This window comes from Dermacentor variabilis, chromosome 7, assembly GCF_050947875.1.
Source record: "Dermacentor variabilis isolate Ectoservices chromosome 7, ASM5094787v1, whole genome shotgun sequence".
Lineage (NCBI taxonomy): Eukaryota > Metazoa > Arthropoda > Arachnida > Ixodida > Ixodidae > Dermacentor > Dermacentor variabilis.
This window is the reverse complement of record NC_134574.1, coordinates 139,874,959-139,889,619: the sequence shown is the minus strand read 5'-3', so window position 1 is coordinate 139,889,619 and position 14,661 is coordinate 139,874,959. Positions and strand designations below refer to the sequence as shown.

The following is a 14,661-nucleotide window of genomic DNA, read 5'->3' as shown; positions in this document are numbered from 1 at the left end:
ATCAAGCTTCAAGACCGAACCAAATGCGAATTAAATAGTGCCAAAAGCAACTCGAATGAAGTCCTTTTCAAATAGTTTTTGAACATCGAACAACTGCTTGCCACTAATAAAAACAATTTCACAATGCCAGCGAGTATGTCATTGCACTGCACGTTATGAAGCAATGTTTATTAAAGAGCACAAAGGTAGTGCCAGGAACAAGTAAGCAGTTTATTCGCATACTTGCAACGCATTGGTGAGTAAGTGACAGAGCTTTGGCCGGAAAAATCTGGCTCCCTGATCGACGTACCGGAACTTCTCGCATTTTATTTTTAATATGACCACTGGGACAAAATTTCTCCCAATCTTACACCAATTTCATGTTTCATGATGCACACCAACAAAATTCCATTCAATATATACGAAAACTACCCAAAATATATTTGTTTATACACGGATAGCGATCATTCTATTCAAGGACTAAATAGAATAGGGCAATATCCAAGATACTTAGGTTGTCGCCGTCTACAGTGACGCAAGCCATACCACGAGTACTTACAACTCCCGATGCTTCAAAGCACATACTACAAAAGTGCTACAGCTAAAATCTTATGCTATTTGGCAGTGATCATTGTACTGGGTTACTTCAGCTGCATAAATGGCATCGCCATATGTTGTCACTATTATGGCAGCTTCCCACTAATGATTGTTGCCACGTTGCTATTAGATGAAATATGTATAGAAGCTTGAAGAAAACTCACCACATGGACATTCAAACCTGAAATCTTACCACCACCGAAATCCGACACTCAGATCAACTGTGCCACCGTGACTCTCATAAGCCGCCCATTTTGGTGCGCCCTGCTTTGCAAAGTTAGTCGTAAAACCAACACTAAGGTGTATTAAGTGGAGGAAAACCGGCACAACAAAGAGAATGCAGATGAAAAAAAAAAAAAACTTAACTGAAAGGAAGTAAGGAAGCTTCTAAGGATTTCTACATCTTAAGCCTTGTTTTTCTCTCAATTCTATTCCCTTCTTGTTAGTGGCACCGAGTGGTTGATCCCGGCAACAGTACAAGTCACTGTGCACAGGACTTCATGCAAGCCAAAGAAAAATGGCAAAAGGAAGAAAAAATTTAAAGGAATCGCTACAATATATGGCACCGCAACAGTGAAAAGTTTGGAAGAGTCCAATGCTGTGGTTCTCGGGAAAGTTGAGGCCACAACAGCATAATGGTTCCAATGGCACACTGATAGCCCTGAGATATGGGAGTGGTTGGAAGCCCTACATTATGTGCCATGGTACATCGCATAGTTTGGTTCCTTCTACCGGGAGCCTCTGCGTAAGGTGGGGTCGCTGGCCAAAGAGCCCACGGCTCTCAGCCCAGAGGCAGGCTACGAAGGCCTAAACTCAGGTGAACTGCAATGCACAGACTGTTAATGCACGGCTTCAAAAGTTTCGTGCAACCGATACTGGGCGTAAAAATGCGCTGGCTCTCTATGATGATACGTGCAAGTTGCCAATACATGGTGAAATGGCGACACTATTGTACTTTTCAAGCAATTCTTACGCATTATCTTGACATAACTCCATCTAGTGCTAATTAATTCCGTTTTCCGAACTGTTGAACATTCATCTCAACACATCACTTGCACCCATAGCAACGTTAAAAGCAGGCAGCAGCAGAACAGATCTCTATGCGTATTGTGTTGATGCTATCCTCACTGGCTTCTTACCTCGTGGTCTAGTCATAGACTAAGTGCTGGCATTTAAGATTTCATATCACAGCACAAATGATGCCACTGCATGTTCCACTAGAACAACAAATGCAAACAAAACATAGAGAGCGTGTCAACAATGACCACAAATCACTGCCATAATGTTCTCGCGCAAGGCATTAGAATACCATACTGCAATGTCTCAATGCCGTACTAGCTCAACAGACTAAAATACCATACAATAAGAAATGTGATATTAAAGAAAGTCTAACACAACAAGACCAACATAAGTAAAAGGAGAAACAAATTCTATTAGTGGACGTAACAGGCCTTGCTTAATGGAAGCATACACACTGAATACACTTTTACACACCGCCAGACATTTCCACTCAATCATCACGCACGACATCTGTTGCCATATGCCAAACACGACATACGAGTCAATGAGGCCAGTTTGCCGTGAAAATGTCAACAGACCAGCTGAATTAAGTCTACACATCTTATTCGGCGTCACAACATGAATGTGTTCACTTTTCACAACTTGACATTATTGCATGCATCCACAGTGAACGACATTGAGTTCAAGCAAAGCACCACTCACACACCGATGATAAACGGATGTAAACAGATGATCATAGTTCAAATGATATTCATGGTTAGGCTACTAGGGACTTCATGCCTTATTTTGGAAAGTGTGCACTAAGAACGATGTGACACTGTCACAGGAAAATGCATTCGCAGGTCCTTTTTCATAGCGTCTGCACAATGATTATAACAGCATGCCAGTGAATTCTAATGCGTCAAATGCATGCTTAGGTGGCGATGAAGTAACGCATCTGATATGCACACCTAATTCCAGATACACCGTAGTGCGGTTATTTTCTAACGGCCGTATCTCTTGTACCGAGAAACCGGGCTTCAATACAACGGAGCCAAAGCAAAAGGACATCGACGCGCTCAGGTAACTAGCTATCAGTGAAAATGCACGTAGCGATCGCTCGACAGTTTCGCCAATCACGTATTAGCAACGAACAACGCGCGTTTGCAATGGTTTTCTGGCTCCCACGCCAATGACCTAGACACATGACACGACAACCATATCTGAGCAGTTTCGTCGATGCCGGCCCCTAAACGATAAGCCTAGTGTTAACTACGAAATAATGCTGTATAACGTTACGTTTCCAATGATTTGCAATTGCTGTTGGGATGCGATGTGAGTCAAACCCCGACAGCGCGTGCGAACCGCCTAATCCCGACCACGAAACTCGTATTCCGACAACGCGGCTCGTGTCAAATTCGTCATTCACGCGTTTGATTTCAACGAGTCGATTCTGAACAACCGGACAGACGATCTACGACATGCGGAAGCTTACGGAAGGGTCCGTGGAACTCGACGTTGTTTCTGAAGTCGAGTGTCAACGGCGGGGCATGATCCGCAGAGCGAAAGTTGTCGCGAGCACCCGTATGTTTACATTCGGTTTACGCTACCATGCGGGCGCCCTTGAAGTGCTTTACGAGTGTGCCCCCGAGTCTTCGGATATGCTCCAAATCATGCAAGGGGGACGCCAAGTCATTCACACAAAGGCACAGCGAAACGTGAGTAATCTGTGCCGGCACAACAGTAAACACGCGCCAGACCGAGACCGATTCAACGGACCGACTGTGTGCGGTTCGCCGCCTTGCGCACGGGAAAAGCGACACTCCGTGACTCACCCGGCTCGCTCTAAAGCTCGCTTCCGCTGGTACGAGTATGGTGATGATCTGAGAAGCAACGGCAACGAGCTCATTACAGATCTGACACGCAAAAAGTGGTTATTGCTTAGGCTTAACACTCCAGAGACGCTCGCCAAAACAGATCGCAGATGCTACACGCACATACACACTCGGACGCGCGCGCGCGCGCGCGCACACACACACGTTACGGTGTGATAGGCCTAATGGCAGTGGAAAAATAGGTCACCCGATTCAACAGGAAAACTTAGCCTCGAAGGTGAAAGTGAAGCGGCAGGCGCGCTCACCTTTGCTTCGCTGCGTCTTTCTTGATCACGAACATGTCATCGCCTTGACGAAAGGCTACTTTGTAGCCTTTTAGGGATTAACACCGAAGTATCACTTTTCAGCGAGCACCCACATGCTCCACTCATGTCGTGGTGCGTAGCACGTCACAGGAAGTTGTTTACAAGCTACGTCATCGTTATTGGTGACGTTTATCGCGTATTTTTTGCAACAATATTGCAATTTGCCTGATTTACGACAATTTACGGCTGCTTGCGCTGCCTCTTCAGTGGCCGTAACACTTCTCCGGCGGATTTTGCGCGGAGAGACTGTTGAAAACGAACGCGGAAACGTTACTACGTCACCGCGCGCCAACGGAAAGCGGATTTGAAACGGCGACGCAACAGCTGTTCGCCGGTCGCGGTAGGCCGCTGTGGCGGCTGCTCCAATGCAGCTGCTTGAAGCCGAGCATTGTTCAAGCGTAGGCGTATTCTGCCAGCGGAAGCGCCAACGACCTGTTCGAAGCCGCATTAGGGCTATGAACTTCATGCGCGGCTCGCTTCCTCTTTCGTAGTGTCGCGGTTCTGGTCGTTCCGCGAAGGCAGCCGGTACGCCTTTCTATACGCCTTGCGGCATTCAAACCACCGAAGCTATAAACATCTGCCTTTCCTCTAGTACGGCGGCTTCTCCAGTTTTTGTTTTTTTTCTCACACCTAAGAGGAAGCTTTAGCTCGGGTGCTCCTATCTAAATACATGTTTCAGTTTCAGTTTATTGTTCGTTCATAACAATTGGTTACAAGAAATGGTATACAGGCAAGGGTCCCAAAGTCAGACTCTGCACGGGACCCTTGGATTAGAAGTTATATAAAAAAATAATGCGAAATACGGAGAAGAGAAACAAAATATGAAATAAGTAATATGTAAGCAAGAAACTGGGTGATGACACACATAAGAAACAAAAGGAAGAGGAAATATGCACAATCACTGCTAATTACATAGCTACTAATTAGCAAAATAACATTATAGGAAATTAACCAGACAGCAAATAATTGCTGAGTTCGTATTTAAAAGAGTACAAGGTAGATGACAACTTAATGAAATATGGCAGACTGTTCCAAAGTTTAAGCGCGCAAGAAAAGGAAGCCATCTTTCCGTAATCAGTATGGCATAAAGGCAACAGGAAATTTCCTTGTGCTGCAAACCTTGTGTTATTAGGATTAAAAAGGAGATCAGAACCAACGAAGTTGTAACAAACTTGTTGTGTTAGTAATCTGAAAAATAATGCCGCTAAATGATAGTTAAACAAATCAGTAACTTGAAGAATGCGGTTTGTGCGTAGTTGGGAAGAGGCGTTAGAGAAAAAACGACTTCGCGTTATCATGCGTATAGCCTGTTTTTGAATGCGCTGAATAGAGGAAAGATGGCAATGATAAATATTACCCCAAGAAGCGATACTATAAATATGACTATGAATGAAAGCGAAGTATAACGATAATAATGCTTATTTGGGAAAAAAGTGCATGTGATTTGAGTAGTGCTCTAATGCCAAATGCTGTTTTTGTTTGATGTGTGCAATGTGGTCAGTAAACTTAAGGTGGGGATCTAATTTGATGCCGAGGTAAAAAACACAAGCGGAGGCAGGAATGTCATGCCCATTGAGATCGAGGTATGGTCAGAGGGCAAGGTAAATGTCTCTGCGACAACTTAAATATCATTAATTGCGTTTTCGTAGGGTTTACAATTAGAAAATTGGCGTTACACCAACCAGTAATTTTAGACAGATCACTGTTTAGTTTCAATATTAGCACAAGTAATGATTTATCCGAGAGGGCAACAGTCATACCCAGTTGAAAAACACAACAGGAAATTTTTGCAGTCTGTCGTATTTTGGGACGTTGGTTCTGTAGTTCTGTTGCCTGTAGTTCTGTTGCCTGTAGTTCTGTTGCCTGTAGTTCTGTTGCCTGTAGTTCTGTTGTCTGTAGTGTGACGTCCTGTAGTAGAAAGTTCTGTAGTTCTTGATCAATATTTAATTAAAAATTGACAGAGACGTCCGTAAGGTTATGTAAATTTGTTAGTACATAAAAGAAAAACATAAAAGTAAAAAAAATTTAGAAAGAAAAAACGTCTTTGCCTAGGATTCGAACATGCGACCTCACGATTCCGAGCCCGGCATCTTACCACTGCACCACCCCTGCCATGCTTTTCTAGCGTACGTTTTGGCCATGTGAATAGTACGACGTGCTGATGCGCTGATGTTTACATTTGCATTTTGAGAGCCAAGATCCGCTATCACTCCACCGCGTGAAGTGCCGCATCTCTAGAAGAGCAAGAGTGTTCATACCATCGACAGGTACATCGTGCAGTGCTAGAACATCGATTTTGATGTACGATATCCATATTAAATAAGAAATTCAGAAATAGACAACGTTGACTTTTAGGGTTGTTACTGCTAGTTTCGACAGTTGTCTCTCGTTCTTTACATTTTTGAGCGCGCATATAATTCGTGTGTTCAATGCAAAATAGCTACATAAACATTCGTGGATGAGAGTTCTTTCTGACAGCATACTGGCTTCTCACGGCAGCACTGTACCAGATTAATGAGACCCGAGCGAGACAGCTTTTCACGCAACTTTGTGGAACAACCCAAATCTTCTTTTCCGCTTCGCATAAGCTTGTGAAATATTCCTGGGTAATTAACTAATGTGTCAGTGTAACAGCACATGTAACTCCACAGGCCTGTGTGCCACATCTTACCCCCCAAAAAAGAACGGATACGCAGCCATTCCCGCAGATGGTATGATTTTGATCAGCCACCGATTTTAAGGAGGCCGGTAGGGCGTCGCTGGTGCCGCGTCGTCACGGCACAATTATAACTATTCGCCACGTCGACTTTAATACCGGTGTCGGTGCCATCAGCATCGCCGGCTTCAAAGAAGCGCGATTGAATACCGCGCAAGAGAAAAGTACAGTGTACACTACCGATGCGAAAACATACAATTTTTAAAGGACCGCGACGGAAAGCGCTTCTGTTGCGACTTCGGAACTCTTGGCCTCCGCGACCGAATGTTTGTGCTGCGACGTCAGAATTGGTGTCATAACGTCGGAGTCGCTGTCAGGATATAAAGCTGTTGTTCCGACTTCAGAACTCTTGTTGTCGCGACAGAAGGCTTCTGTTGCGAAATCAGAATCTCTGTCATAACGTCAGAAATGTCTCCCAATTAAGAAATGTCAACAACTTCTGTCGTACAACAGAATTTCTGTAGTTGCGACAGGAATTCCTCTTGTCTTTTTCAACCGGGCTCTACAGAAGCTTGTCGCATCACACAATTTCAGTGCACTTCTGTTGTCATCATTGGGTACATGTTGCGGCGATAGGTTTCCGTTGTGGAACAGTTCTCTGTAGTACAACAGAAGTTTGTCCATTACTTCAGGAACACTTCTGTTATGACAACTGGGGGCCTGTTGCAATTATAGGTTTCTGTCGTACAACAACATTTTTCTGTAGTACAACAGAAGTTGGTCGCATTACATCAGGAACACTTCTGTTGTGACAATTGGGGGCCTGTTGCCACAATAGGTTTCTGTAGTATTTCAACAGCTATCTGTAGCACTACAGAAGTTTTTCGGGTTACTTCAGGAGCATTTCTGTTGGGACAACAGGGTGCCTGTAGTGATGACAAATTTTTCTGTAGTACTACAAAAATCTGTTGTAGAGCTTCAGCTTTCTGTTGTAACAACAGACATACGACAGACTGTACTTCTGTAGTAGCAACAACAAATGTCTGTTGTACATCAGAAAAGTCTGTCGCTCCATCAGGAATCTGTAGTTACTACAGAAAAATCCTGTTGTACTACAGAAATTTCTGTAGTACTGAACACAACCTCTGTTGTCATTTTCAACTGGGTATCGTCTGCGTTATATATAAGGCAGTCAGGTAAATCTTTCATATAAATGCAAAATAATAGTGTACCTAAACTCGAGCCCTGAGACACACCTTGGTCAATAATTTTGCTTTCAGAGAAAGCCCCGCCTGCGTACACTGTTAATTCACGATTAAATAGATAACTTTTTAATATATTAAGAACTGGACCAGAAGTTCCAATAGACTCCAGTTTAGTAAACAAAACTTTCTGGTTTATTGTATCAAAGGCTTTAGTAAAGCGTAGAAAGACCAATCCAGCAAAGTATCCGAAATCAAGGGAATGTCGAATATAATCAGTTAATGTTAGCAAAGCCAAGTTAGTCGATCTTCCTGAACAAAAACCGAACTGACAAGGTTTCAGCAAGCTAAATTTGTTAAGGTAGCTGTTAATGCGACTAAGTATTAACTTTACAACTTTACTAATTGAAGATAAAATACATATAGGACGATAGTTACCGAGTTGAGCTTTGTCACCCCTTTTATGAACAGGAATTACTTTAGCTTATTTTAGACTTCTAGGGAATATATCGGTTTTGAACATAAGGCTAATTAAGTTACTGAGAACATCAGAAATAAAAATTGTAAAAGGAGAATTCGTTTTTCTTGTTAACCACTGCACCAAATTTGACGAGGTTTGTTGCATATAAAAGAAAAACTTAAGATCTAGTAACTGTTTGCTTCGAATTTTTGAATTAGGTTGTCAATTTTTTATTAAAAATTGGCAAAAATCGCAAATTTTCTCAGAATTAAACTAGCAAGTTTACGACTCCGTAACTCAGCAATGAAAAATGATATCACAATTCCGTAAATTTCACTTAATGGAACATTTAAAGTGGACAGCATTTATATGTCACACATGACTCGAAAAAAATTTAGTAATATTGAAATACAGTTTCTGCAGAACCCTTGTACACAACGTATAATTACTTCATGTAAGATATAAATTGAAATATCGAATTTGTCCGCTTTGAATGACCTAATGGATGGCGTTCACGGAACGGCGATATCTATTCTTGATGCAGAGCTATAAATGTGTGACCTTCGTGCTTCTATTTTTTTCGAACTTTCGAATTTTTGAAAATTCTTTCAACAAAATTCAGGCCCTAAATCGAAATCCGCTTCCAACAGTCACTAGAACTTAGCTTTCTCTGTAATATACAGCAAATTTCATTAAAATCGGTCCAGGGGCAATATCAGAAAAGCGTTTTTGCGTTTTACATGTATTTGAATAGGCCGCGTCGGAGTTTGGCCCGAGCTAGAGCTTCTTCTTAACACCCGCCGTGTGCACACAAAAGCGCTGAATAACCGGCGGTACCTTCTCCGGCGTACACGATGGACAACGATGTAAGCTGTTACGACGGGCTAATGACGTGCATTGGCATGTAACTTCCGGTCGAGATTTGTCGGGCCGCATCCTTCTTCTGCGTGTCGCTCTACGATAAAACGGTGCAACTTTAAACCTGAGCAGTTAAAAGTTTGTTTTAAAGTACCGGGTATTACGTGCCAAAACCACGATATGATGATATACACCGTAACGGGGAACTCCCGATTAATTTCGACCACCTGGTGCTCTTTGTAACGTTCACCCGATACACGAGCGTTTTTTTTTTTTTATTTCGCGTCCATCTAATTGCGGCAGGGATTTGAACCCGCGCCCTCGGGCTCAGAACCGCAACGCCAAAGCCACTACGTCACCACGGTGGGTAAACCGGTGCAGCAGCTTAATTACACGTGCTTTTAATTTTTCTTTTTTTTTCGACGTACGCCAGTGCAGAAGCGCGCCACTGTCGGAGGGTTTACTGAGTCAACCAATCAAGCTTATGTTTATAATTCCCAGTTAGTGATTTACAGATAAGATAGGTATATGTAGAAGCATCGAGATCCCCTAGTCAGCTACTCGGCAGGGATATATATCCTGGAAAAGCAACTCAAATGGCAGGAAAAAAAAAACTTAAATACAGTTCCTGCTTTGGGAGTGAAGCTTGAAGTTATGTATACGAAGCGATAGACATACGTCCCAACGCAGTCCGTAGCATTCGCGTCAATGCCACGGATTCCGTGATTAACAGTACACTGTACTGTACGGATTCCGTGATTAACAGTACACTGTACTATCACGCCGTTTCATTCATTAATTCATTCACTCACTCACTCACTCACTCACTCACTCACTCACTCACTCACTCACTCACTCACTCACTCACTCACTCACTCACTCACTCACTCACTCACTCACTCACTCACTCATGCATGCATGCACGCATTCATTTACTTGCTTGTTTGTTATTTGGCAGAGCCATCTTTGCACGAATACTTGAGGCGCACCAAAACACGCCCATTATTCAACGCGCAACAGCGGTAGGTGCAGACAGATTACAGGGAAGGAATGAGTGTTGCGATCTTCGTTATTCTTCTGTGTCTATAACCCATTTCAACAACAAGGCGTTTACGTCACAGCAGCCGGAATTTTGAGGGCGCGCGTATAGGCTCGAAATCGGTGTTACAGTCTCAGAATCATTTGGCGACAGATTTCCCCGTGACAAAGTGTAGCCTACACCCGAGCAAAAGAAAAAAAAGATTAATACAGTCGTGACGGCATCTGTACAAGTTGAAAAAGATCCGGCTGAGCCCGTCGTACGACGAATGCCGACGTTAATGCGATTAGCATTGAAGCAACGCGGCGACGCACAGTGTTGCCAACGCCGAAACCTGCTGTATGCAGCCGGGACTCCTCTTGCGCGCTTGCCTCAAGTCGACAGGCCTTGGCAACCGTGTAGACTCCGTGCGAACCTTCAAATGTGCGCGAAACTGTGCTCTCTCTATCTCCCTCCCTCCCTCACTCACTCACTCTCTCTCTTCATTCACATACCCCCTTTCCCAGTACAGGGTAGCAAACCGGACGTGCCTCTGGTTAACCTCCCTGCATTTAATGTCTCTCTCTCTCTCTCTCTCTCTCTCTCTCGCGCGCGCGCACTTCGGTGGTGGTGGTGGTGATTATTATTATTGTTATTATTATTATTATTATTATTATTATTGATATTATTATTATTATTATTATTATTATTATTATTATTATTATTATTATTATTATTATTATTATTATTATTATTATTGGCATCCCCTTTGGGGCCGGGGACGAATAGTCATCTACAGTCTTTTGCCTATCTGATCTACAGGGTCTGTCCTGAAAGTAATGCCAGTGAATTCATTGTGACGCGAATGTAGGCCGGAGCGCGGTCTAACTGGTCGAAACTGGTAGTGGGAGAACCCACAGCTAAGCAGCGCTCCATCGCTCAGTGTGCTCCGGGCATGGGATAGTGTAGGACGGGCCTGTCCGTGAGAGTTGTTTTTTTTTTTTTTTTATTCTTGTGCAAGTGAAAATGCAGCGCTCGTTAGAACAAAGATCTGGGATCAAGTTGCGCGTGAAACTTGGCAAGACCGCCGCGGGAACTGTTGCTGCGCTCAAGGCTGCTTACAAAGAACATGTCCTGTCAGGTCGGCAAGCGTTTCGGTGGCACAAGGCCTTTTTGGAAGGCCGAGAAGAAGTCGACGACGAGGACCGCGCCGGACTGCCATCCACGACCACAGCGGCTGACAATGTGACGCGAGTGAGGGAACTGTTGAACTCAGACCGACGATTAAGTGCTCATTTAATGGCCGGCATGTTAAACATTGCGAGAACTCAAGTTCACGAAAGCGTTACAAACGATGTCGGCACGCGAAATGCGTGCGAAAAAACGGTTCCAGAAGTGTTCACCGACGACCAAAAAGTCACGCCGCGTTGAAACGGGCCAAGAAAAACCTCGTCATGTGCAAGCGTAATCGAAAATTTTGGACAACGTCATTGCAGGTGACGAGACTTGGGTATTCGAATACCACCCGAAGACCAAACGGCAATCACTGGAGTGGCACACGGACTCGTCCCCTCGCCAGAAGAAAGCCAGGATGAGAAATCAAAGATCGAGATCATGCCCATCGTTCTTCTTTTTTTTTTTTTTTTTCATCCACGGACTGGTTCATCACGAGTTTGTAGAACCTCGAACCGCTGTGAACTCGAAATTTTATGTGGAAGTCCTCAAAAGACTGAGACGCAGGGTTCGAAGCATCCGGCCGGACATCGCAGACATCTGGAAGTTGCACCACGATAATGCGCCGGCCCACAGTGCCTTCATCGTCAGACTATACCTTGTTAAACCAGAGGTGTCTGCGATCCCCCAGCCCCCGTATAACCCGGACTTGGCTCCCCCCGACTCTCTTTTTTTTTTTTCCACGCCTCAAAACACGCCTGAAAGGCAAGCAATTTGGCACAGTGGACGGGATCAAAGCAGCTAGCACCACAGCATCATAAAGCCCTTTTCGGGGGAGAACTACCGTAACGCATTCGAGAGCTCGAAGTCTCGCTGGAGCCGATCTATCGGCGCAAAAGGAGAGTACTTTGAAGATTTTTGAACACTTGTAACGATAAACTCAGTAAATTATTTTTAATGGCCTTACTGACATTACTATCAGGACAGATCCTGTATATAGCACACGCACTGGCACGGCTGACCACCATTTGAAACTGGTTTTTTATGAGCTAGATTACTCTGAAAAAGTGGACTTTACGTGGCATGAAATTGAAATTCACGACTGACTATAGTTAAAAAAATTTTGGTCATGGCCTTTCAAACATATATAAGGTAGGTCACACATTAAAACTTCAGAATTGTGACCAGTGAGTTCGCCAGTCATATATCCACTTGGAACGAATTCTGAGGATGACACCGAGTTTAGATATATTAATTCCCAGATGTGGGATGAAACGCATTAATGTGCCCAGTTTTTTTTTTTTTTTAGAGCTTCAGTGCATAAGAATACGTTTTGTTGAAAAAGTGGGACAGCACTGCATTTTTACCGCAAATTTATAGCAGCGCTCATCTGCAAACAGGGGCTCCATTCAAAATTCATTCCAAATGAATGTGCCCTCTGAAATCACTGGATTCGATTCGTAAATTGCAATATGTACTCAAAAGTGATTAGTTAAAAAGTTGACTCGTAAAGTCTTGTTAATTGTCCATTTGCGCTTTTTGCTTTCTTGTGCAAGTGCGGTGTCCGTCTCTTGCAGTAATGCAGCTCAATGTAGGTTTCTGCTATAAGCCACAGGCGATATTTTTTTAAATTCTCTTAAGAAGAATCTCCTGGCAGATATTCCTTTTTTTAAATACGGGCTTCTGACCTGTGTTTCTTCTTTTCTCTGAAATTGCCGAAGATGGATAAGTAAAAAATAAAAAGACGCTTACATTTTTAGAACTACGCACTTTACGGTTACTGTGAACTGAAACAATTAAAACGTTCAAACGGACAGCAATTGACAGATGAAATAAACCCGCTGATTTCAGAATGTGAATTTTGCAAAACTGCCGCAAACAGCGTTACCATTTCACCCGAATCGCAAACTATGCATTACATTTGTCCGCTATAATGCAGTCTCCTTTTTTGGTGCGGAACTTCCGAAGTTGTGAACTTCAATTCTTCCAACATTGATTTACAGACTTGCGGCAGTTGTAAAATATATCCAGGCCCTTAAACGAAGATAGATAGATAGATAGATAGATAGATAGATAGATAGATAGATAGATAGATAGATAGATAGATAGATAGATAGATAGATAGATAGATAGATAGATAGATAGATAGATAGATAGATAGAAATCTAGCAACTTAAACGGGAGAACTGTGGAGAGGCTCTACAAGAAGCACCGACTCCCCTCCTCCCTACGGCCACAGGGACGCTCCCGCTACTCACAACGAGATTATTAAATTCTTCTACATGTCCAGAAGGGTCTTTCCACCCCCTCACCCCAAGTTGAATAGGGCGCAAGCCGTTTCGCTTAGGCTTCTGCAGACCAGTACGTATCCGTGTCTGTCCGTTCTCCACGAGGCTTACCCGGACGTGTATCGCGACGACGCCTGCCCCTCCTGCGGCCAGACCTCCACTCTAGCGCACATGCTGTAGGAGTGTGGGTCGACATACCCCAAGTTCATCAAGGAGGAGTGGGACTCGCTTTTGCGTAGCCCCGCTCTAGAAAAGCAAATCCTGGCCGTCTAGCGTGCCCGCGACCGGGCCGGTGGGCTAGACCTGCCGGTCCCGACGTGGGACTAGCCGGGTGCGCGACGAGTTCGCGTCCTCGCGGGACCTACAATAAAGTTTATTCACTCACTCACTCACTCACTCACTCAGGTGACCTTATCCTGCAGCAATACAGGATGTTTTTTGGGAACTTAAACTGCGCTAGCGATGAGACACCGAATTAGAAAAAGACAGGACGGACGCATTCTTCTGCTTCTACTTCTACTTCGGTGTCTCGTTCCTAGCGCAGTTTATGTTCCCAAGTAACATCTTATCAACTAGCCTACCAACAGACTCTCTTCGAGTATACAGCGTGTCTCACTTATCTTAACCCAAACTTTAAAAAAAAATATTCAAATGGTATGTATCTGGACAGAAGCACGGTAATATTGTTGGCCGTCGCTTGGAGATACTCAGATTATTATTTTTCGTTCCGCCGAATCGGATCATTAGTCTTCATTAATTACTCAACTTCTCAATTATTATACTTCAATGAAAAGTGTCAGCAAGAAAACTGTACAGTAGCATCAGAAACTAGCGATACAGCCTTCTGTTGCTCAATGCGTGCTACATAAAAGCGTTTTTTTCCGAGCGCGAAAGAAGCCCGGGAATACACGCAAAGTGCCTCGAGCGGCCGGTCGCACGGCAATTTTGCGTTTATTCGCGGGCTTCTTTTACACTCGGAGAAAAACACATTTATGTAGGAACTTGGCTGCGCACCGCAAATGCTCTCCGCAACTATATAGATGGCACCAACGTCATTGGCACAGCAAAAACGCCAACGGAGCGAGATATATGGGACGCACTTGCGATAGCGAAGGAAATGGGGAATTACGTATGCACTCCGTCCATCACGCTCACCGAAGCTGCAGAGGTCTAGTTGGCCAAATGGGGCAAGTGAACGCTGCCGTTCTGGCCCAGCGCATCATCCCATGTC

The 14,661-nt window shown here is 43.9% G+C and overlaps 1 protein-coding gene across 3 annotated transcripts in view; it reads right to left on the bottom strand.

Annotated features, from left to right (window-relative positions):
• smg (sterile alpha motif domain containing protein 4 smaug) overlaps positions 1-3,871 on the bottom strand; it is a 129,702-nt gene extending 125,831 nt beyond the window's left edge. For 2 of the 3 annotated variants that reach the window (XM_075699416.1, XM_075699418.1), the window contains exon 1: positions 3,716-3,871. The gene's annotated coding sequence lies outside the window, so the exon portion shown is untranslated. Of the gene's footprint in view, positions 1-3,410; positions 3,535-3,715 lie in introns of those variants that run through there. The other variant, XM_075699417.1, reaches the window with a different exon arrangement.
• Between the last annotated feature and the right edge of the window lie 10,790 nt (positions 3,872-14,661).